Genomic DNA, 23,267 nt, shown 5'->3' with positions numbered 1-23,267 from the left:
ACTTCATTCTGGTTATTACTACATCCACTTATTATTTGGCAATACACTGTGATGTGTTCCTTTTGGCTGGTGCAAATGACCTAGAGAAATCTTAATTAACCAAACAAACAACATCCAAGAGATGAGCAATTAAGTAAGCCAAGTAGTTACCCTCAGAGATTGAGGAGAAAGGTCTACCATGCTGTTGTAGTAATTTACCACCTGCTATCGAGTCAAAAACAGACTTAGAGCAGTGTAACTATTTGTTCGACGGCTCCATTCCCATGCTGGTACCAAGAATTCTGAGAGGCTTGCGGCAGGATGCACAGCTGGTGTAAACTAGCACATCTCCACTGAACTCAGCCCTTCATTTCCAACTCAGATCTGGCCCTTCATTTCCAACTCAGAACTTTTCATTCCAGTCCAGAGGATGAAGTTAGCCTTGGAATATCCATCACCATGATGGTGGCAAACCACCTTGATTTTGCTTTACCAGCATCCCAACAAAGAAGAAGTGTTCATTGTGAAACCAAATAGGCATGACAAGCACATTAGGTGATTTGTGTTGTAATAAAAAGGTCTGGAAGGAGCAAAGTCTGGAGGTGTCACAGAGTGAGTGTGACAAGAGTAGAAGGCCACACAGAAGCAATCCCAGGAAGGAGAGTGAGAGGAGGACACAACAGGGATGGTTCATTTTGTGGCCTCAGCAGAGGAAAGGGGCAACCTGTGTGGAACAAGTTAGAGCAAAGAGGCAGGAAGGAGACTGATTTAAAGCCCTGTACCACCTAAGGAAAGAAGCATGAATTTCCTGGCAAAGCGAAGGGAAAACCAGTACAGGATACAGAGGGCCAGACACTGCTCTTCTTTACATGCGTTCAGCAGGGCTACACTTCTGTAAGTGAGAGCAAAGCACAGCCTTTTTTATTCAATAGAATCTGAATGCGGCTCTGGTTGTAGAAGGAAGAACTTGATTGTCAGCAGAAAATAATATTTGCCAAGATAACCCTCATGGGTCTGCTGGAGGAGAAAGGTCAAAGAGTAGGCATTCAGAGATAAAGGGAAATATGACAAGAAGAGATGATCAAAAAAATATAAAGTGCTGAGATATCTTATCCCCCAGTTTTTATCTGAAGAGCACAGACCTTGGAAGGCAGAAACAATTTAGCTGCCAGTGGTTAATATGTCCACATGAAGTATTTGTTCATCTGAGGAACTGCATGACAGCCATGTCCAGCAAGAGAATGACTTTGTGTGAACAAAACAGAAGATGTCTCCGTTTCCTAAGAGCACACCCCTGTGCTGTGGAGAAACAGGTGGAGAAGGCTGTACCATACAGTACGTAACAATATCTGAGCTGGTCCCAAAATACAAAAGCATTTAACCAAAAAACACCTCAAACTCAAAGTTGCTTAGAGTTCACAGGGTTCAAACGGATCCATTTTCAATTTTGATCGAATCAAGATGTTTTTGGTGTTTTTCATTTTGGTTATAGAAATTTTCCCTTTTCAAAAAAACAAACAAAAATATTTCCTGTAAGCAAAATGCCTGTGGTTTTGATAGTGTTTTTAATACAGAAAAAAAAAAGCTGAAGTTTTCAATGTTTTGACAATTTCTTTTATTTTCGGAAAGGCCATTTTCTTGATGACAATTTTTTTTATTACAAAAATTTCAACCCCATCTTGAAAACATCTATAATTGGTTTATAATATTAGCGGAAAACCAGTCATATGCTATCTTGGATCCACATACCATTTGAACAAGCAGGTAGCTAAGTGAGACTAACCTTTCTAATTTACACCTTTTTTACTTCCAAGTTGACGTTGTATTCTGTGTAATTCTGAAAGATTCACATAAGGCTATTGTGTTGTCATAAAAATGGGCTAAAAGCATATCCATCAGGCCAAATCTGTTGTCTCTTTGTTGCATTCTTCTGCTCCTGTGCATGAATTAATGAACAGACACTTGAAATTCAAAATCTAAACCTCTCAAAGTATTGACACATGCTTTCTTAAACAACTCTTTCACCTCTAGGTCACTGGCTCACACCATGACTAAAGTTCTGATCTTGCAATGAACGTAAGCAATGAGTAGCCCCATGAAGGGAATCATGTGCTTAAGCCTTTACAGGATCAGGCCTAGGTTTGTAGGTTGCTACTACCTGATGGCTGCTTGGGGTCCTACATGGAGTGAGTTGCTGGTCTCAGTACAGGTTCTAGTAGCTGTCCACACATCATGAAAAAACATCTTCACCACAGCGGTACTGCCCTCCTTTTTGGTTTCAGGGAACCCAAGGACAGGGATGCCTAACTATATCTCACCCCCACAGGTGGGCCCATAGGGTGAGGCTTATTGGGGATGCACTTATTGGAAAATCTCACCCTACAAATGTCTGCTCTGTAACGGCTCTGTGGATAAATGGAGGACTTCAGTTAGAAACATTGGAATGATGGCTCAGAGCAGTGGCCCATCTAGTCTAATATCTTGTCTGCAACTGTGGCCAGGACCAGATGCTTCAGAGGAAGTTGCAAGAAAACTTGTAATAGGCCACTAGGGAATAACCTTCCCAGAGGGAAGTTTCTTCCTAACATCAACACACACCCCCAATCAGTGAGGGATTGGCTTATGCCCCAAAGCAGGAGAGTTTATACCCCTTTCATTGCTGTTAATTTAAAATCTTTTTTAAAAAAGTTTCCAGTCAAATCTTATATCAAACAAAACATCCTAACGAATTCTGACAACTCTACAGCCCTTCCAATGCATGGCAGTGCATTTGAAAACGCTCTTATCCTGCTTGTTGACGGTGGAGAATCTAATTTGGCTTTTATCATCTTTCAGTCAGGTACTGAGACCAAAGATAAAGCCAGCTGAAATGAAGAGAAGCTGACAAGAAAAAACAGACAAATACATGCTGACAGTTGGAACAAAATAACCAAAGCTTATCAACTTAGTATGATGTGGGAGGGCCTCTTAAAAAGCCATTCACATTCAGTGGTGATGTGTACAACAAAAGTACCCATAAATAAATACTAAGGGTTGCACTGTGAAGGGGCCTTAGTGTAAATGAGATGAAAACATGCATGGAAATTGAAAAGAGAAATATTTCAGCAATCCCTGGTCCAGTCCAGCTCCACTGAACTCAATGGCAATACACCCACTGACTTCCCAGTGGACCAGGATCAGGTCCTAAATTAATAATCATTTTCCTATGCAAGACAAAACTCATGTTCAGTGCAAATAATCATGCCTGGCTAGTAGATTCCATGCACATACTGAGTCAAACTTTGGCTCCACTGAAGTCAATGGGAGTTTTGCCATTTACTTCAAGGGGATCAGGATCTGACAAATATTGTGCAACTATGAAAGAGATCATCCGATGAAGTGAGCTGTAGCTCACGAAAGCTTATGCTCAAATAAATTGGTTAGTCTCTAAGGTGCCACAAGCACTCCTTTTCTTTTTGCGAATACAGACTAACACGGCTGTTACTCTGAAACCTATGAAAGAGATGCCACTGTAATAAAGAAAAAGCCTCAAAGCCTAGCTCTTCCAAACCATGGAAGAAACAACCTCAAAAGGCACAATGTATTATCTGAAATACTGACACTTTATGGCGATACCTACATTTTTCAGTTTGTAATTTATTTTCGGTGTCTCTTTTTCATCCTTAGGACTTCACTGATGACCAAGAGTTATTCAAGGGCCTCAATCAGCACAGTGGAGATCCCCCTTTGGCGAGACAAAAGGTATCATTGAAAGAAACAGAGCAACTGAGAGTCTGAGTTCCTCTGACCTCATTGCTCATCCTCTGTGAACTGGCAGTGGAGGGACAGGTGAACACCATTCACACTGGGTGAAATTCTCCCTTATGCAGAGAGGCAGCACCTGACCTATGCACTGGGCCTTTCGTTTTCTGTTTTTATTTTACTTAATTTTTCCTGGGAATTTATCAGTGTTTATTACTACGACAACAAAACCAGGTGAAAATTGGTGGGGAAAAACTATTAATATTTCTGGGTAAATATCGGTTTATTCTGGTGAATGGAAGAACAGGGGGAAAGAAGTATTCAGTCGACTGAATTCCATCCATCAAAGCATCAGTGTGGTTTGCTGCGGAACTAAAACAGAACTCAAAACACAACGCCACCGCTGAGTTTAAGAAAACAATAGAACTCTAATCCCCAAAGAAAACTTTTCATTTAAATAAACTGTTTACTGTTGTAGACTTAGAGCAGTTAGCCTATATTTACATGTAATAATTGGACCACACTATTTGCACTGCATACATTCAACTTCATCCTTTTCGCCTGTTTTTGTTTTTTTTAAAACTTTCAAATACTTCGAGGTCTGAAACATATTCTGATACAGATTTTTGTTTCGTGTGTCAGATCTTTTAACCATTATCTGCTAACAGCTTGAAATATGTATGTGGTGGGCGTGAGATTCATCAGTACGTTCAGAACCTGCGTGCGGGCCTGTTTGTTTATTGTGTGCATCTTCTAGACTAATACACAGCCTGACTTCAACAGGCAGCTTTGTGTGTACACACAGACTACTGTGTTGTCGTAATACATACATCTCATGCCATGCATTGTATTTTCTTAATAAAACACATTATTTTTCTATATTTGAATGATGGAAAAGTAGGGTGAAAATCATGAAAAAAATGAATTCTACTTTTTGTAAAACCCGGGATTTTTCGGTAGAAATCAGTTTAAACTGAAAACAAAGGGACTCACCTAATTGGGAGTTGGTTGTTGTTTTTCCCAGGAAGCCCAAGCAGTTCAGGGCTGTGAACGGCTTGGACTGCCTGGGGGGGAAAAAAACCAAAGAGAAGAGAAAAGTGCTGAAAAATGTGAGTGCTCATTCTGCCACACCCGTAGGCAGAGATTCTGCAGAACTGGCTCCTCTTCCCCTCAGACCTAAAGGAGAGCCCTGCATAACTCCAGAGCTTGTCTCTTTGACCAACAGAAGGTGGCCCAATGAAGCGTATTACCTCACCCACCTGGTCTCTCCTCTTCCCTCAGTTCAGCAGCAGAGATCTCCCCATAAGAAAACTGCTGGAAGCTTTGAACCAGATCAAAAAGCAAACCATTTTAGAAAGCCAGTTCCAGGCTGCTGCTAAAAAGGTGGAAGCTACTGTGGGGAGCTCAAGCAACAGTGCTCCTCAGCTGCTCGATTCTGCAGTTACCGCCAGGCGTATCTTTACTAACTCCTGTGCGTAGTCCGGATTGATTTTTCTACCTCCTTTAGCAACTGTTTGCAGAATCAGGCCCCAAGGCCACATTAACTGTAAATGAAAAAAAGAAAGGAGGCAAGACTGGCAAGAGATCAAATGAATTAAAAAGACTCGAATGAAAAAGGGAATGTGGTCAGCCCTTATAACAATTAGAGAACCAAATCAGATCTACAAATCTTACGCATCTTCCAGATTCCAGTGGGGAGGAAATGGATGGATCTTGGGGAAAACAAAATCCTGGCTCTGCTGGGTCTGATTGTTAAGGATAATCCTGGGGACTACATGTTGGAAGTAGGATTTTGTGAAAAAGAAGAAACTGAAAAGATGACAGTGGGGCAGAGGATTCTGCAATTGTCATTCTGATTCCTGGTGCAGGAAAATCATGTGATTTTTTTTCTTTGAAATAAAAATCCAGGGACAACATTAATTCTTTCCCTGACTGAACCCCGGAACTCAGCAAAGACGGAAAATGTCACATGCAGTAGAGAAGGATGTAACTGACAGAGGGGATTCCATGCATTTCCATATCTGGCTAAGCCCTGGAAGATAAACAAGGCTGGTTTGTTCTGGCACGAGTTCTTCGTGCTTCTGAAGATTTTTTATGAGAAAGAAGAAGACTGAACACAGCAGGCTAGAGTGGCTTTTAGCTCATCCCTGTGTTAGGGACAGTGTGGCCCTGCCCTGTGACAGGGCAGGCCTGGTGAGGGATGAAGCAGATCCCAAAAACCCCATAGCAAGAAGATGAGCAGGTTGCACCATCCTGAAGGCCAGGCTGGAGCAGCACCAAAGTCATGGCCTCACGTCATCCCTTCTATCTCCCCCCAAATCCTGAGCAGCCATGCAAGGCCCAGTCATAATCTCTCTTTCCAGATACTTAAATAGCCCTCATCATCACAGTAGCTCAGTGTCTTGGCCCCCATTCTGAAACTGAGCCACTGTGGAAGATTAATCTGACCAGTGTATTTTTCTCTCCTGTAGCTCGAGGCATACTCTGCTTAGGACCCACATTGTTCTGTTTTCTCTTCTCTAGTTAATACACAATTTACTGTCCCTCACTCATTCGCCTGCCCTTCCACTCACAGTCCGCAGACGTCATTCCGCCTTTCCTGTTTCTCTTGTTGTACGCTCTATCATAATAGGGATCTCTGTTACTCCTGTTTCTATTATTTGTGCCAACTAATGTCCTATGATGAAGACAATAAGATAGAGTTAATTCTACTAGCAGTAAGTACATTGTATTCTACCATGTACTGATTAACTGCTCCTCTTTAGAATAGAAATCTGAGGGGATGGCAGCTTTTAAACGATAGTTTTGCGTTATTTCAGAATACATTAAATTTTAAATAGCATGTTGTATGAAACAACTGTAAATAGCGTGCCTGTTCTCTACCAGCTCCAGAGTAAATTCAACACTAGATCTAAGCTAATAGGGTTTACATGGCATTTAAAAGGTACACAGCCCTTCTGCAAGACCTCTGCGCAGGGATGAAATCCACATATCGGTCTTAAATGGGATTTAAAGGTAGATACACCCAGGGGTAAGTTCACAATTTGATATTAAATGCATCTCTGCCCATACAATTATTCAGCTTCTTAGACAATTTCTGTTCCCAAAGAGATCACATTTTTATTGCTGCTGCTGTTTTTCACCCCTGTCTACAGTCTTTAGAACTGAGTACGGAATAATTTATCCAGTAACCAACTTTTGTTGACCTCGCTGATGGATGAGCATGTCATTGGATATTTGAAGCCATCTTGCTGAGTTATATGCCCAAGAATCCAATGATCAGATTAAGTCATCTTTAAGGATGCTGAGATACATCCATCAGAGTGAACCCAGTGGCAGAAGCAGGCTCAATTATATAAACAGAGGGGGGCGGGAGGGGAGACATTTTAAGATAAATGAAACCTGACTATTATAAAGGGATGGGAAACACTAATAACATAAGAAAACATCAGTTATCTAAGAAAATCTTCCTCACTGTCAGGGTAGTTAAGCACTGAAATAAACTGCCTAGGGACGTTTTGGAATCTCCATCACTGAAGGTTTTAAGAGCAGGTTAGACAAACACCTGCCAGGGATGGTCTAGATCAGCAGTTCTCAAACTTTAGCAAACTGAGGACCCCCCCTCAGCCCTTGCCACACCCCCTTCCCCAAGGCCATACCCCTGCCCTGCCCTTCTTCGAGGCCCCACCTCCACTCACTCCATCCACCCTTCCCCACCCTCACTCACTTTCACCAGGCTGGGGCAGGGAGTTTGGGTGCAGGAGGGGGGTGAAGGGTGTGAGCTCTGGGAGGGAGTTTGGGTACGGGACGGGGTGAGGGGTGCGAGCTCCAGGAGGGAGGGAGTTTGGGTGCACATCCCTCTGGCAGCGGCTCCTAGGCAGGAGGGGTGGGGCAATTCCCAGCCAATGGGAGCTGCGGAGTCAGCGCTCGGGGCAGGGGCAGCACACAGAGACCTCCTGCCCGCCCCCATCCCCCAGGGCCTAAAGGACGTGCCAGCCGCTTCCAAGAGTGGCATGGAGCCGGAGCAGGTACAAAGCCTGCCTTCACCATGCTGCACTGCCAGACTTTTAGCATGCAGGAGGCGCTGGGAGGGAGGGGGAGGAGTTGATCAGTGGGGCCCGCGAAACCCCTGAGGTACCCGCAGAGACCCCCAAGGGTCCACGGTCCCCAGTTTGAGAAACCTTGGTCTAGATAGTACTTAGTCCTGACTTGAGTGCAGGGAACTGGACTAGGAGACCTCTCGAGGTCTCTTCTAGTCCTACAGTTCAATGATATTATTGGTTTCAGAGTAGCAGCCATGTTAGTCTGTATCCGCAAAAAGAAAAGGAGGACTTGTGGCACCTTAGAGACTAACAAACAAATTTATTTGAGCATAAGCTTTCGTGAGCTGCTCAAATAAATTTGTTAGTCTCTAAGGTGCCACAAGTCCTCCTTTTCTTTTTATGATATTACTGAAACAAATAAGGGCATGTTAAGCAAGGAAAGTTCTGAACAATGAACTCACTAAAAAAAACAAACCACCCTGTCCCCCAGCAGGATCAGCATTAGTCAAATAGAAATGTTAATTAAAAACTAACAGTTAGGATGAGCTTTAAACATACACAATCAAGTCTCAAAATATTTAACAAACAAAGCCCCAATTTAATCAAAAATACTATTACCGACAAGTTGACAAAGCCAAGCCGGGCCTGGGAGGCCAACAGTATAAAGCTCTCAATTTAGCAGTTGCATATCATCTTCACTCTATTTTACTATGAATTAAGCTTATTTATGCTCCTTCCTCAGCCTTCGATATTACCCTGGAATTTCACAGCAACCCAAGGGACAGACATGGAACATAAGGACAAAGGCCCGTCTATGGAAGATGGCAGCTTACCTGCATTAATGTGTTCAGATGCTGCCAGCAGGACAGACTGACTCACCGCTAAGCACAAATGTTTTCTAAGGCAGCTTGTCAGTTCATGCCCTCCTAGGCCCAATTCTGCTAACTAAATTGAGGTATGTTGACATGCGTCTAGCCTTGGCCACCGATAAATAATATAAATATCAAAGTCCTGTCAGAAAATATTCAAAATAAGATCATTAAACTGCCTTATGCCCTTATGAAGAAAACACACCACATATTGTGCTCACACCCTCCACAAAGTCATTTTGTCTCACCTGAAATGGAACACAAAGCACTTGTCATTTGATAAATAATGAAGAAGGCAGTGTAATTAATTTTTCTGGATGTTCTGTAAGTGCTTACCAGGCTGCATGAGATTATTGAATGGGATCCTGCTACAAATGGGTTAGCTGATCCCATAATGGCTTTTTTCCACCCCTTCTTCGTAAAACACACTGTCAATATTGCTTCCAAAAAGATGGGGTTTAGACTGGGTGGGCTACTCTTAGCTGCAGATCTTTATATACTGAAAAATGCAGATTTACGAGGCAGTACATGCAAATCTATCAATGCTGGGAACACACGAGTAAGCCTAAAGCCTTTTGCCCATGTTTTGTGAACAAACATAGCATGAGCTATAGAGGAACAGTAATTCATAGATCCATTGATTCATCGATTCCAAAATTGGAAGGGACCATTGTGAGCCAGTCTGATGTAATATGTACTTGGGTTTGTCATTCTGGCATGGCTGACATGCATTTTCAAGATTGTACTGCTGGGGAAAATGAACTCCAGTGTTTCTAGGAACGGTGCCTGCTAAAAATCAAACATTCAGTTCAAAAGCCTCTGGGTAATGGCAGAATAGTCACTAACACACAGCTCTCCGCTCTATTCCCATATGTAACAAGTTCTATGCACATGATACGCAACCATTATAATCTTTTGGAGGGATTGCATTTGTCCATCATCCATTTCCTACTCATTCAGCTGCTTCTCTGTTGATCCCCAAGTTGCCTGCTTCCCTTTCTGCTAAGAGAAGAAAATGTACCAGTAGAAGTTAGCAGTGTGACTGAAGCGTCATGCAACCGGGCGGGCAATAACAAATGGTCTTGATGAGTTCTATATCACTACATTTTCACTAGACATGTGAGACCACCTAGAAAGACCTGAGCATGGAACTTCAGCTAATGAAAATTCAGTTTTGAGCAGTCTGGGGCTGAAAATCTATTGGAGTTTCAGTTTTTTGTGGAAAATGAACATTTTCCATGGGGAAGGGGAACCACAAAAAACAACAACAACAAAACCATTTCCCAACCAGATCTAGTCAAAATTGCCTTTGCCTTGTTGTGAATGAAGAACCGGTATGGGATCTCCCTCCAACAACTCCTCATGCAAGGTACCCTCCTTCTGCAGGGAAACTCTTTTCCCTGCTGAAACCCAGTGCACTGCCAATATGTAACAAACATATTTCATCCATGTTGGCCAGATGATGTAAGTCCTGTACAATTCATTTTCAGTATCCCTGAATTGAACCTAATGATAGACTGTGGGTAGGCTCAGGTGCTGTATTAGATATGTGTATGACATCTGTCCTAAGTTAGGGTTGGCAGGATAGATGCATGTGGCCATAAGCCATTTCTCAATAAAGAATGATCAAGTCTGAGTGGGACATCAGATCTCTCGTTCACTTTCCTTTCAACTGTCTGTGCCCTTATCTAATATTAGACGTCAGACGTTTTCCTCGTTATTTCTCAAATACATGGGTCACTGGCTTCACGTATTGTGTGAGCATGAGAGCAGAAGCAGCAGTACTGAATTTGGCTACCTTATATGCGTGATGGCCTATCTTTAGTCACTGCTGTGACAATGCTTGTGATGACTCCCTGCCACTGAACCTTTCGAAGGTGTCACAGTTGCCACGTGCGTGCAGTCCCCCAACCCACAACCTACTGGGAATGCTGGAGGTGCTGCAGGCTCCTGCTATGAGCTCCTTCGCGTCTGGTGTTTGGTCCTTCACACACTCTCTGACTCTGCAGCCACAAGGCTGAGACAGATGCAGGTGATAGCTCCCCGAATCTTACTCAAAGTGGTTGTGGCAAATAGACTCAAGGCACACGGTAGGGCAGATATAGGCTACAGCCGTTTTGTTTGCCTTAGCTAAGGCCTGAGGAAGCTGTGGCTTTCCGGAATTGTGCTTTTATCCTGTTGATCTCCGAAGAGACGTCGATAATCATGAAAACCCATTAAGGGCAGGTAAACTGTACGTTGGCACATCGCCTTGTGCCTCTTTAAATAAAATTAAATGCATGCTCAAGATGCCAGAGGTGTAGTGATGCAACATTGTGAAACTTCAGCAGTTTGTGAATTACACTTCCACAGGGGAGACCTGTACTTCCCTAGAGTAAAGACAGTGCCAGAATGATACCGTTAGAGACTAGTGTCTTTTGATCCAGAAGCTCAAGTACAGTATGAACAGCAGCAGTAAATAATTTCCCGCCCTACCCAGATCTGTCTCAGCCTGGTCCTTGAAGAAGCAGCTCTGAGGATGAAAGGCTGCACAGTTCATAGATTCTGAGATAAGAAGGGATCATCTAGTCTGACCTCCTGCGTAACACAGGGCATTGAACTTCCCTGAAATAATTCCTTTAGAAAAACATCCAATCTTGATTTAAAAATTGACTGTGATCAGCTTTATGCAAAACCAGCCCTTGTCCTCTCTGCCATGAAAGGTGCCAACTAATGGCAAGTTTTATGATGCAGATATCTGTCTACTAGCACTTGAAACCATTAATTCATACTGTACAGGTGACCCAACACCAATTAGATGTTCACTTGCAGTTCTTGGCAACCTGGTCCTCATTCCAACTGGTGCCCAAGAGTAGAAAGACTCTGTAAGCTTATTAAAAATCTCGATCTGTCTTAGAAACCCCCTGCGGCACATTAGGAAGATGTGCAATTGGCCTCGTTCAAAATGTGACATATATTTCCTGCTCTGCCTGCAGAATTCTGAGCACTTACATTAAAAAAAAGAAATAGAGCAGGGAGGAATTCATCAATGGTAAAATGCCCAGAAATGTCAACAGATGTGATTCTTATAATGAAGCAAATGGCACCTGTTTTGCTTTGCATTACGGTGATCTTCTTAGAGTGACTGAATTTTTCACACTTTCCTCTATTACGCTGACACTTTTGCTTGATGAAGTTGGCATCGTATTTTATGAGTTGGCACAAGTCCAGTTTAACAGGTAGGAATGAGTAGAAGCATGCCAGAGAATCAGCATTAGGTTTGATCTGTTAGCGACCAGATTCCTGCAGGAGAATATCAGAACAGCTTCTCTAACTGTTTTTGTGCAGATGTGCTTTTCCTACTCCAGGTCAATTCTGGATTACGTTTAAAAATGGCAAACACGTCTTGCCCCACTGAATCTGATCGGTGGTTTGCAGGGAAGAAAAGATGTATTGTGTTATGATGAGTCTCCATCCCGCTACTTCTCCTCTCCTTCCCCATAAACAGCTCTCCATCGGAGTCCCCAGAAATCCTGGCATACATAATTTTATAAAACCCAGCCAAATTTCCTACTGAATACCTTAGCCAGCTTCAAAAGAGAGAGCTATAATTTCCTTTAGTTTAAACTTTGCAGGATGCCCATGTATAATGAATGGAGAAGAGGGTCTCAACAAGTAGAAAAATCAGTTACTGTACAAGATACAAAATGCAAATAGAAAAGCAATTACTAAACAAATAGAATAAATTATTGTACTTGTGGAAAAGAAATGTACTTCATCTTGTTTTCTGTGAATATGTTACAAATGTGGGTGACAGAAGCATGCAGTGGAATGTGAATGGGATGCAATTGCCATCAGATCTGGTTTTATTTATCTGAACTCAGGGTCGCTGGACCAGAATTCTGACCTTATTTAGCTCACTGGTGTCTCACAGTGATAATTAAAAAAGTAATCTCAAGAAAGAAACACCTTTGAATTGTAATTGCAGTGGTAGGATCTCAGTGAAGTTACTGAACATGGCCCCACTTAGACCAGCTGCTCTGGGTGGGCAGGAGCCTGAGCCCATGCAGAGTCCCCTTGATTCAGTGGGGCTTCAAGCGGGCATAAACATTTGCTCACATGGAATCGCTTGCAGGAACCATCATGGATGAAATTCAGCCCAGTGCAGAGTCTAGCACAAGGCTTATGCATCACCTAAGCCTCACTCAAAATAGGGTTAGATGGGACTGACGTGGCACGTGGACCTCGTGATGAGTCTAATCACCTATTTTTTTAATTGACCAAATTCTTGTCAGTGTATGCACCCCAGCCCCCTTGTGTTTGTCCTTTTACTCTAGGAGTTTGGCAAACTGTATCTTTGCCAGTAATAACAGGTGCCACTAATATTTCTCCTCTGTGGGAGATCTTTCTGAGCAAGGCCTGCAGGAATTGGCCCTCAGATGTTTTCTTTGCTTGTTACATCGTTGCAAAGAGGAAACAAAGATTGAAAGAGATGTCTTAAATCTGAAGAGTTATTCAAACAACTCTTTTGAAACAATGTAGGAAGAACAGCAGTTTAGCCGCCCTGCCTGTTGTAAGTAAAAGTGACATCTAAAAACAAACAGAAACCTTTCTTTTAGTCCAAAGAAATCATGGTTAACTTTAATCAAAAATATAAAAAGAGACATAAACCTTGCAGACACCATTCTATTTGTCAGTGCTGGTGTGAATTGCAAGGTCTTGCATTTATTCCACTTTTTGGGCCCCTAGAGAGGGTGTGTTAGATAGCTGATTAGTACGTTTGTGCATGGGGGTCTGTCTGGAAGCTACTAGGAGAGAGAATAATGATGGAGCACTAAGCTTGTGGGATAACTGATCAAACCTCTGTCTATTACATTTTGTTCTCTCCCCCTTTCCAGCTAATTACATCTTCAATCACTTCTTCTGTATTATTTTTAATGTAACCCGAAGGATCTCAGCTGTACATGACAAATCAGAAACAATAATAAGATGCCCTACATATTGCACTAGCAAAGCTCCATACTTTTAAATATAAATATGCCTCTTGGTGTAAGCCCCATTTGAATAAAGAACATTACCTTGTCTCTCGGGGGAAGCACTGGAAGATGGGATAAATATAAGGCATGTATTTGTGAAAAATAAAAGCTACATACACATTTCAGAATATCACAAGAACCTGAGTATCCCCCCCCCCCCCAATGGATGTGCGTTGCTGCACTTCATTATCATAGATGTCTGGGGAAGCCCCACGCAAAAGGTTCAATCTTGCATTTTCATGGAGGCATAGGGTGCATTGAAATATGCCTAAATGTAGCCTATATCGTTATGCTGGGTAGGAGGAGACACCAAGGAATGGGCCAATTAAAACAGGGACTGATTCCAGTTTACACAGAGGCTGATTTGCATCACTCTACCCATGGAAAACAGCCTTAGGATATGCATTTTAAGGATTCCAAAAGGGAATCAATAGATGAATATTTGGGGGAATGGTACCTATTAACTGATAAGCAACCCAAACAATCCTTCCGAGAAACGAGTGATGGAGGGCCAAGTCTTTTAAGCCTTACTCACACAAATTAACATCCTACCGGTGTGACTCTAGATCATTCATGGGAATAAGAGTTGCAGGATCAAAACATTTAACTGAAAACTTTCACACACACACACAAACAAATGTATAAAACCTTCAGAACAAGTACAGCGGTAGTTTCAGCAAATGTTCTGAAGGCAAGATATTGGAGGGGGACACAGCGCACGTTTACGATAAATGCTGTTGCACTCCAGGGCTAATCAACGACAAGGAACACACTGTATAAAACATGTAAATACGAATACGTACAGAATATATAAACAAGTTGTTCGACCAGTTTCACATTGAAGCAATAATACATGCAACCTTTAAAAAATGCAAAAAAATCCCCCCAAAATGGATAGTCATAAAAAGATATTGAAGTCAAAGGGAGTTTTGGACATGCAACGAATACAGGACTGAGTCCACAGATATTGTACAGTATTCATATCCAGATTCTACAGTCCTTGCACAGGCAAAACCCCTATTACAGTCAATGAAAGCTTTGCCTATGCCTAGACTTCAATATTGGGTTTACAGAACACAGAATATAGACAGATAGAGAGCCAGGTCCTGCAAGTAACTGAACACCCTGTTTCCATTGAATTCACCATGGGATACAATGGGCCAAATTCTAAAAGGAGCTAAGCATGGGTCTCCCATCAAAGTAAATGGGACAAATCTTGGACTCACTCCTCATTGAATCACATGGCACTTTTACCTGAATAAGGACTGAATAAAAACAGAGCAAGAGGACTTCAAGATTTGACCCAAGAGAAGTTGAACGTCCTCTCACCTTTTAGGAGATGACCACCTTGTTCTCACACTACACAACACCACTGACTTCATTAGGTTTGCATGACTATAAATGAGAATAGAATTTAATTGTGTTCAGAGTTACTCTTGACATAACCCAGAAGAGGGAAGCTCAAGTGCTTTATAATGTCACCAAAATCTCAGAATTTTTCCTTGTTTTACTGCTGTTATTCTCAAAAAAATGTGTGGTCCTTAGGGGGAAAAAATAAGTATAATCTTGAAGGTATTTCCCTTGAAAAACATTATCTCACAGAAAAAGCAATGTGGACTCTCTATCCTCCTCTGCTGGATTTTGAAAGGTATTTGCTTCCCTTCCCTTCCCTCTCTCCTGTGCCCCAAACTTTCTCTCAGTAGAAAATGAAATCAGAACCGATCTCCAAATTTAATAAACTAAGATTCTATTCCGATGGCAAAGTAAGAAATGCTGACTTTTAAAATGCACATTTTAGAAACCAATTCTAACCATTACTAATGTGCTTCCTGAATACTTCCTGTACATTCATGGGTGAAATACAGCATGACTGTTTGTAAACAAAAATTAACTATATGCAATTGATTAATTTTTGCACACTACTTTAAGAGCCCAATTCTACAGTTTTGTGCAAGAGGACCCTTACATCTCTCAGAGCCCCACTAGGGTCAATGGACTCAATGTGAGGATCCAATCCTGTGGGAACAGTGCAAGATTGGGCCCACTGAGTGCTACATAATTGCTAAATATTATCATTATTGCTATTTTATTAGTCACACAAGAAAACTCATGAAAACCAGACTTTTGTAACTGGGAAATCTCTAACAAGGGGAATATCTAAACTAAAAAAAATTCTACTTGATTCTGTAACAACATCACAGCTTGTTGTTATGGAAATCCTGGAGATTTCACAAAATTCCACATCCAGACTCTTGCTGCTGGATGAAATAGGAAGGAGGGGAAAAAGAGCTGTGAGACAGAAATTTGTTTAAAAAAAATCTTGGATGACTAGCAAAGCTAGCAAAGAAAATTAGGGAATAATACATGAAAAGCTAACAGAATTATGGTGTGATTAAATGTATTTTCAAAGCCCTCCTTCTCTTAGCATGGAATTTCCTCTTTGACTGATCTCCCGACTCATTTCTAAATATTTCCTAACTGCCATAGAGAAACTGCATCAGACCTTTACAGAAGATAGCACACTCCAGCCCCCTTTCTGCCTAGACGGCAGTGCTGGACAGCCTGTCAGGCAGAGCCACATGCAGTCTGTCTATCCAATGCAACCATCCCCAAGATCTGCACTGGGACCCCATACTCTGCTGTGTAGGACCAGGGCACAATTATGTCCACCAAAAGTTTTTCTAAAGCACCCATCCAGTGGGACTTGCACACCATTCCCTAAAATTAGAAGGAAATAAGTTCCCTCAAGGAGGAGAGGTGAAAAAAATCCCACCTGTCCCCAAACAGAGTGAAGGTTCTTACAAAAACAACAAGGAGTCCGATGGCACCTTAAAGACTAACAGATTTATTTGGGCATAAGCTTTAGTGGGTAAAAAACTCACTTCTTCAGATGCATGGAGGTTTTTACAATGTCCAGGGCCCAGTTCTGTAGTCCCTCCACATTAAAGCCAATGAGAGTTTTGGCTACGCAAGAGATGCAGAATCAGGACCATTGTGACACGTGGAGTGAATGTTGAACCCGGGATTTAAGATGGTGGCGGTCTCTGTTTTGACATTTATTTTTGAGGATTTGGGTTATCCATTATATACTGCCTCAGTGTGTGGTATGTTTCAACATGTGAAACAGACATATGTTGCAAGGGAACAACCTGGGAAGAAACAGGTGCGGGAATACAGGAACAGAAACACGGTATTCACTGCTCACATGCACTTCCCTTCCTCTCTTTGGGTCACTGATGTGAATCCCAAATCCACCCCTTCTCTTCTGAAGAAGGTAACCCACTTCTTTTCCTTCCACTACAGGAGCCAGGTAGTTTCTTCCCATCATCAGAAGTATTCCCTTCACACGTTGTCCCATTTAAAAGAGAGATTGGGCCAGAGGCTCAGCAGATGTCAACCGGAATAGTTCCATTCAAGTCAGTAGCATGACATCGATTCACACCAGCTGAGGATCTGGCTTTATGCATTGAAACATTTTCTATGGACAGGGCACTACCATGGTTCCCAAGGAGGAAAACATCTTGGGGGTTCATCTCTACATATGCAGGTATTTACATGCCGTAGGAGCCACTCCCTTATCAAAATGTGTTGTCTTCACAGGCATCTTAAAGATATGGAAGAAATGTTTATCACTTTTCCTATTGATACTCACAGAAGTAGAAGGCAAAAATAAGGAAAACAGCAGCCCTGTCCTCAGTCAAGTGCGGAAAGTGTCCCTTGTATATGCCACACTCTCACACATACCCTTCCATCGTAAGAATAAAGATGCAGCCAGCACCAGCTCATTTTGCCTCTTGGGGAGACTCCAGCTCCTTTCATCTCCTGAGGTTGATTTCAACATGCCTCGCAATAACTCATCGTTCATGCCCATTAGTGACCCAAGTGTCACCTCAGCTGTTTGTGGTACATGCACAGAAAGAGCAACCATCAAAACAACAACACCCCTTCCCCACCCCCCTGCTCTTCTGTTGAATACAGCACACAGGTCACTTTTTAATCTGCTGGTGAGGCATAGGATGGAGTCCCTGGGGGCTGTGACGGAGCAGCAGGGAGTGGAGTGTCATGTCCCAGCTGCATATGTGAATCCCCTCAGCTCATCAAAATACAGCCCAATGTCTACTTGAGAAAGCAATCCACCCACACAGATCTTAACACGGAGAGACAGGGAGCCACATGTATCAGCATCAGGGGGCTGCAAACATATATACACAGAGAAACAACAGACCCATAAACACACAAAGAAATACACAAATACACACATGCATCTAGCCTGTCTCACTGCTGGTGTCGCTCCCATTATACACCCCCCCCACACACACACATGGAGTAACACAAACAGACCCACAACACACACAGAGTGAGACACACAAAGAAATATACATGCAAAGGCAACCAAGATACACCCTCCACCCCCAACACAGCCACAGAGGGAGAGAACTAGCCATGGCAAATATTTACATGCATGCAGATCCACACTCCCATATCCACACCCACACCAACCAACCCTTCTGTGTCCTTCCACAGCCAGCCCCAGACTCACCCCACACCCAGCGGCCAAGCCCCCTTTGTCCCCACATGAAAGGGAATAAAAAAATTAAAAGTTTGCTGCGGCCAAAGCAGGTGGGGGCTGCACCCTGTCAGCTGAGGAATTAAAGGAAACCCCCCCCCATCCTTCTCCCCCAAATCTGCCTCCAGACACCTCCTCCCCCAGCCAACCCCTCCCAGCGGCCCCCTAGCAGCCCGGATCCCCGCAAAAGGAGCCCCCAGCCCCTGACTCACCTCCAGCGCAGCCTCCCCTCGGTCTCTTTCTTTACGGGGCTGTCCAGCTAGGAGCAGCGGCATCCAGGCAGCCTGCTGCCCGCCGCCCCGCTCCCCAGCCAAGGCATGGTGACCGCGGGGCGCCTGGGAGGGCCGGCCCGCGGGCCGGGCTGGGGCTGCGGGGGGGGGGGGGGCGCTGCGGGGGCGATCCCGCCTCCTGCTCCTCCTGCCTGCTCCTGGCGCGGCTGCTGCCCGAGGGCCAGGCTCCGCTGTTTGTTGAGCACCAGGACCAGCCGGGCAGGAGCGCGCAGGCGCAGGGGAGGGGACCCGGGGCTTTCCACCACCTCCCGAGCCCGGGGCGACCCTGGGCGGAGAGCGGGGGGCTGGCTGCCTCCCGCCCCGCCGCGCCGAGCCCGGCTCCCCGGGCGCCCGCCCGGCCGCTCCGCCTTCCCGCTCACCTGCCTCCCGGAGCAGGATCTTCCCCTGTGCCTGGCAGGCAGCCCGGGAGAACCGCCAGGGGGCGCCTCGCTGCGTCTTTCCCCTGCAAACTCGCGGGGCCCCGCTCGCACCGTGCGACACCCAGCCCGGCGCCCAGCCTCCGCTCTCTGCCCTTTTCCTGGCGCGGCAAGCCCAGGGGGGCTGGGGCTATGACCTGCCGAGCCGAGAGGTGCCAGGCCCCAGCCCTGGCAAGCCCCCGGCACAGTCTCAGCACTGGGTGCTTGGCTGAATCCCGGCGACCGCTCGGCTTGGCCAAATGCGACGTCGCTTGTTTTCCCTTTTCACAGATCGTATGGATGTTTGGTTTTAAGCAGTTTCACACACACACCCGATTTTTATCCATGTATATGTTCACAGTTGTGGGACGTTGGCCAGGGGGGGTGGGGGAGAGGCATCAAACAATGCAGAAGGGTCAGACAGTAACGATCCCATAACAGTTGAGCTGCAAAAAGTGTTAACTGTGGCAATGCAGTGTCAACGTCGCATGTCAAAAGATACCAAGGCAAGAGCCTTAAATCAAACTCTAAATTCTCAAACAGCATTGGGCTCTGAGCAGGGGGGGTGGACTAGATGACCTCCTGAGGTCCCTTCCAACCCTGAGAGTCTATGATTCTTGCTTTGCCTGTCTATTATCGATGGGAATATTTTTTCCTCAATTTGTGCATGTACGGAGAAATCGACATTTACCAGTAAAAATCGAATCCTCCCAAGCTGATCTATAGCACCATATTTATTGTAGGCAGTGTTGCAGCTATCCTGGCTCCCCCTCCCAATCGGTGGGGTTTCACAAATACAAAATACAGCCAGGCAGCAACACTGGGGAGCAAATGGAGCATAAAATTGTCTCCAAATGATCTAGGAGAGAACACTGAATGTTTGCAGCCCTGATCCTGCAAGCAGATCTTGACTCTGTGTTGGCTGGGCCCATGTGTAGCCCCCATCACAGTCAATGCCTGCATGGAATAGAGTGAAGGTTCAGGGCCAATCATTCTAACTTACATACAGATAAAAGAAAAGGAGGACTTGTGGCACCTTAGAGACTAACCAATTTATTTGAGCATGAGCTTTCGTGAGCTACAGCTCACTTCATCGGATGTAGCTCACGAAAGCTCATGCTCAAATAAATTGGTTAGTCTCTAAGGTGCCACAAGTACTCCTTTTCTTTTTGCGAATACAGACTAACACGGCTGTTACTCTGAAACCATACAGATAAAAGGTGCCATGCACTTTCCTATGCATTATAAAGACTCAGTACAATCAGGGCCACAATCAGTGATATTTCCTAGGGTTTGCTGATTTGGATTTTATTGTAATAAGAGATGTAAAGGCCCCCAATCACGCAAGTCCTTCCTAACATGAGTAGCCCTTATTCATACAAATAGTCTCCCTGAATGAAGCCCATGGGACAGTTCACCTGAATCAAAGATGGCAAAGACCCAGCTGCTGGTGTAGCATTTCTGAATCTTAAATACTTTATAGGGTTCTATAATATAATAATGACTTACAAAATGACCCTTGTGTTAAATTAAAATTTGCCTACAGCCCACACACTCCTGCTATTATCATCCAAGAGAGGTAACAGAAAATGTTACTGATGCTTTAAAGAAACTAACTTCACATTTATTTCCAGCTTCCCACACAGGCAGTTTTTGGTACGCTCCACCTGTTGGGTCTTTGTCCCAAAGGAAGCAAGGGTGGAGGGTCCAGTGATTAAGGTGCTGGGTCTTCCAAGTCCTTCTTCAATTCCCTGCTCTGCCACAGACTCCTTGTGTGACCCTGAACAAGTCACTTAGCCTCTTTGTGCCTCAGTTGCTCATCTGTGAAATGGGGATAATATCACTCCCCCCACATGGGTGTGGTGCAGATAAATACATTAAAGATTGTGAGGCACTCGCACACTATAGTAATGGGTGCTGTGTAGGTACCTACACAGGTACCTAACTCTTATATTGCACTTTTCCTCCATAGATATCAAAGTGCTTTATAAAGGATGTTGGTATCAGCCCCATTTAACACAAGGGGAAACTGAGGCACAGAGAGGTGCTATGACTTGCCCAAGTTTACCCAGCGTGTCAGTGGCAGGGACAGAATCTAACAGAATCCAGGACTCCTGTGTCCCAGTCCACTGCTCCATCCTCAGGGCTCATGAGACCCAGTCCAGTGTTCTGTCCATGAGGCCATATTGCCTCCTACAATACCTCAGACAGACAGATTTATCTCATTGTCTCAGATTGAGTAAACTGGTTTGGAGAAGAGTCACCCACTTTAAACCAAACTTGAACTTTTGGAGCTTCAGATACATATCTTGTTTCCTATCTTCTCCCCTTTCACAGCTCTCTCATGTGGCCAATTGATTCCCCCAGCCGCATCTGGATTATGGAAGAAATAACAGCCGAAAAGCACAACAGCTGTTTCCCCACTCGCAGCAGTCGGAAAGTGAAGTGGAAACAGTGCAGGAAAGCTGGATCTCCTGTTTTTTTCCCTGGCGCCTATGCTCATGCAGAGTTCTAACCTGCTTCTAATTTCAGGGAAGCGCAGCAAGGGGTGAGGTTTTGGTTTGTGAGTGTGGGTGGTCGTGTGGCTTGCCTGAACCAGCAGCAGCAACAAGGGCTATTTTTAGCCTAAAGTAGGCCAGGCAGCCCCAGAAGAAGCTTTAATAGGAAGAATATTTTTCAAGGAAAATAACCAAAAATAATAGAGAAAGGTAAAGAAGAGTGATCATTGAGCAGTGCTCCACACTAACAGCTGCTAAACAGGCATTCAGACAACCTATACGCTGTATTTTAGGAAACCTGCCTCTTTCCCCCCCCCCCCCCCCAAATAAATAAAAGTCAACCTTTCAAAAAACTACATGTAACTTTTGGAACAACTGTATACCACTGATGGGGGCAACACTCCAAGGCTGGGATTTTAAAGAGAAAAAATATTATTATTTATTACCGTATTATCATCACACACAGGAGCCCCAGTCACAGAGCGGGACCCCATTGTGCTAGGTGCTGTACAAACACAGAACAAAAAGGTGGTCCCTGCCCCACAGAATTTACAGTCTAAGCTTAAACCCTGAAGCAGCAGTGTATCCTCATTCAGCAAGGCTTTCAAGAACATGCCTGACTGTAAGTATGCACCTAAGTCCCATTGAATTCAGTAGGACTTAATTACGATTAGGATTAAACACATGCTTCAGTGCGTTGATGAATCAGGGGCCTAAGTCAGTGAGCTGCCCAAATCCAGTTGAAATTCAATGGGAACTGGGTGCTACCTCCTTTGCGCCCCTTTGACAATCCCAGCCCAGGTTCAGTAGCGATTTGTCATTTAGTGGGCCCAATTCTGGTCTCAGTGTGGTGCAAATTGCTAGTACCACTGTAATTTTTCAGATGGTTATCATCAATAATAAATGAAAGAGTCATCATCTCCAACTATAAGGAGAGTCTCTCAAAATATTCTTTTCTTCTTTCATGTCACCTGGCGGCTCCCTCTTCTGGAATTAACATTTGAAATATTTAGCTCATTACTGTGAGACTTGACACTACAGGTTTTGCTGTGTTATGGAATTATCCTCCTCCTACTGTGAGTTGTATCCTGGGACACCCACAGTATTAAAAACAATAGTGGCCATAGTCAGTCAAACCACCAGTTCAGCTAATTTAATATCCTGATTCTAGCGATGCCTAGTACCTCATGTTTAAGAGAAAAGCATTACCAACAACTCTGCAATACATTTAAGATTTAATCTTGTAAAGTGATCCACCCTCTGATTTATGTGTAAGCATGTGAATAATCCCATTGAAATCAATGGACTACTCTCATGCTTAAATTAAGCATGTACTCAAGCTCTTTGCTGGATAAAGGCCAGAATCCTGAGCAACTTGCAGTATTGTGCTCTTAGAAATTTGCACTGTGCTGAACACAATGGGAAAATGTATTTCCTAATCCATATTGGCAATCAGATTAGATCCCTTGGCGTGAAATTATACTTATTTTAGCATGCAGCCCTACTTTAAAATCCAGCAACTATAAATGACTCAATAACCTTTGCAGCAGTATCAGTATATGTCAAGAGAATAAATATTCCCTAAATTTGTTTACCCTTAATTTCATCAAGTGAGCTCTTGGGACAAGATAAAAAGAAAGAACCGCTCAATTTCCACAGCTCAATTTTCACTTTATTCTTCATAGTCATAAATACCTCATTCAAGTCCCCTCTAACTTGTTTGTATCCCAGTCATTAGGCAGAGTGTTTCACAGTGAAGACACTCCAAAGTTCTAGTGGACTTGAATTTGAAATCGGTCTTTATTATTACGATATATTAGAAGACACACAAGTTCTTGGAGTTTTGGGAGATACATTGCGATATCTATAT

The 23,267-nt window shown here is 43.7% G+C and overlaps 1 protein-coding gene across 3 annotated transcripts in view; it reads right to left on the bottom strand.

Moving 5' to 3' along the window:
* The window catches only part of PLPPR1 (phospholipid phosphatase related 1), a 179,906-nt gene extending 160,768 nt beyond the window's left edge, over nt 1–19,138 (bottom strand). For 2 of the 3 annotated variants that reach the window (XM_073345701.2, XM_073345697.2), the window contains exon 1: nt 18,427–18,846. The gene's annotated coding sequence lies outside the window, so the exon portion shown is untranslated. The other variant, XM_073345698.2, reaches the window with a different exon arrangement.
* Nucleotides 19,139–23,267: the final 4,129 nt, after the last annotated feature.

The sequence above is a fragment of the Lepidochelys kempii genome, chromosome 5, assembly GCF_965140285.1.
Source record: "Lepidochelys kempii isolate rLepKem1 chromosome 5, rLepKem1.hap1, whole genome shotgun sequence".
Taxonomy (NCBI): domain Eukaryota; kingdom Metazoa; phylum Chordata; order Testudines; family Cheloniidae; genus Lepidochelys; species Lepidochelys kempii.
Note: the sequence above shows the minus strand (reverse complement) of the source record. Positions and strands in the feature narration are given on the sequence as shown.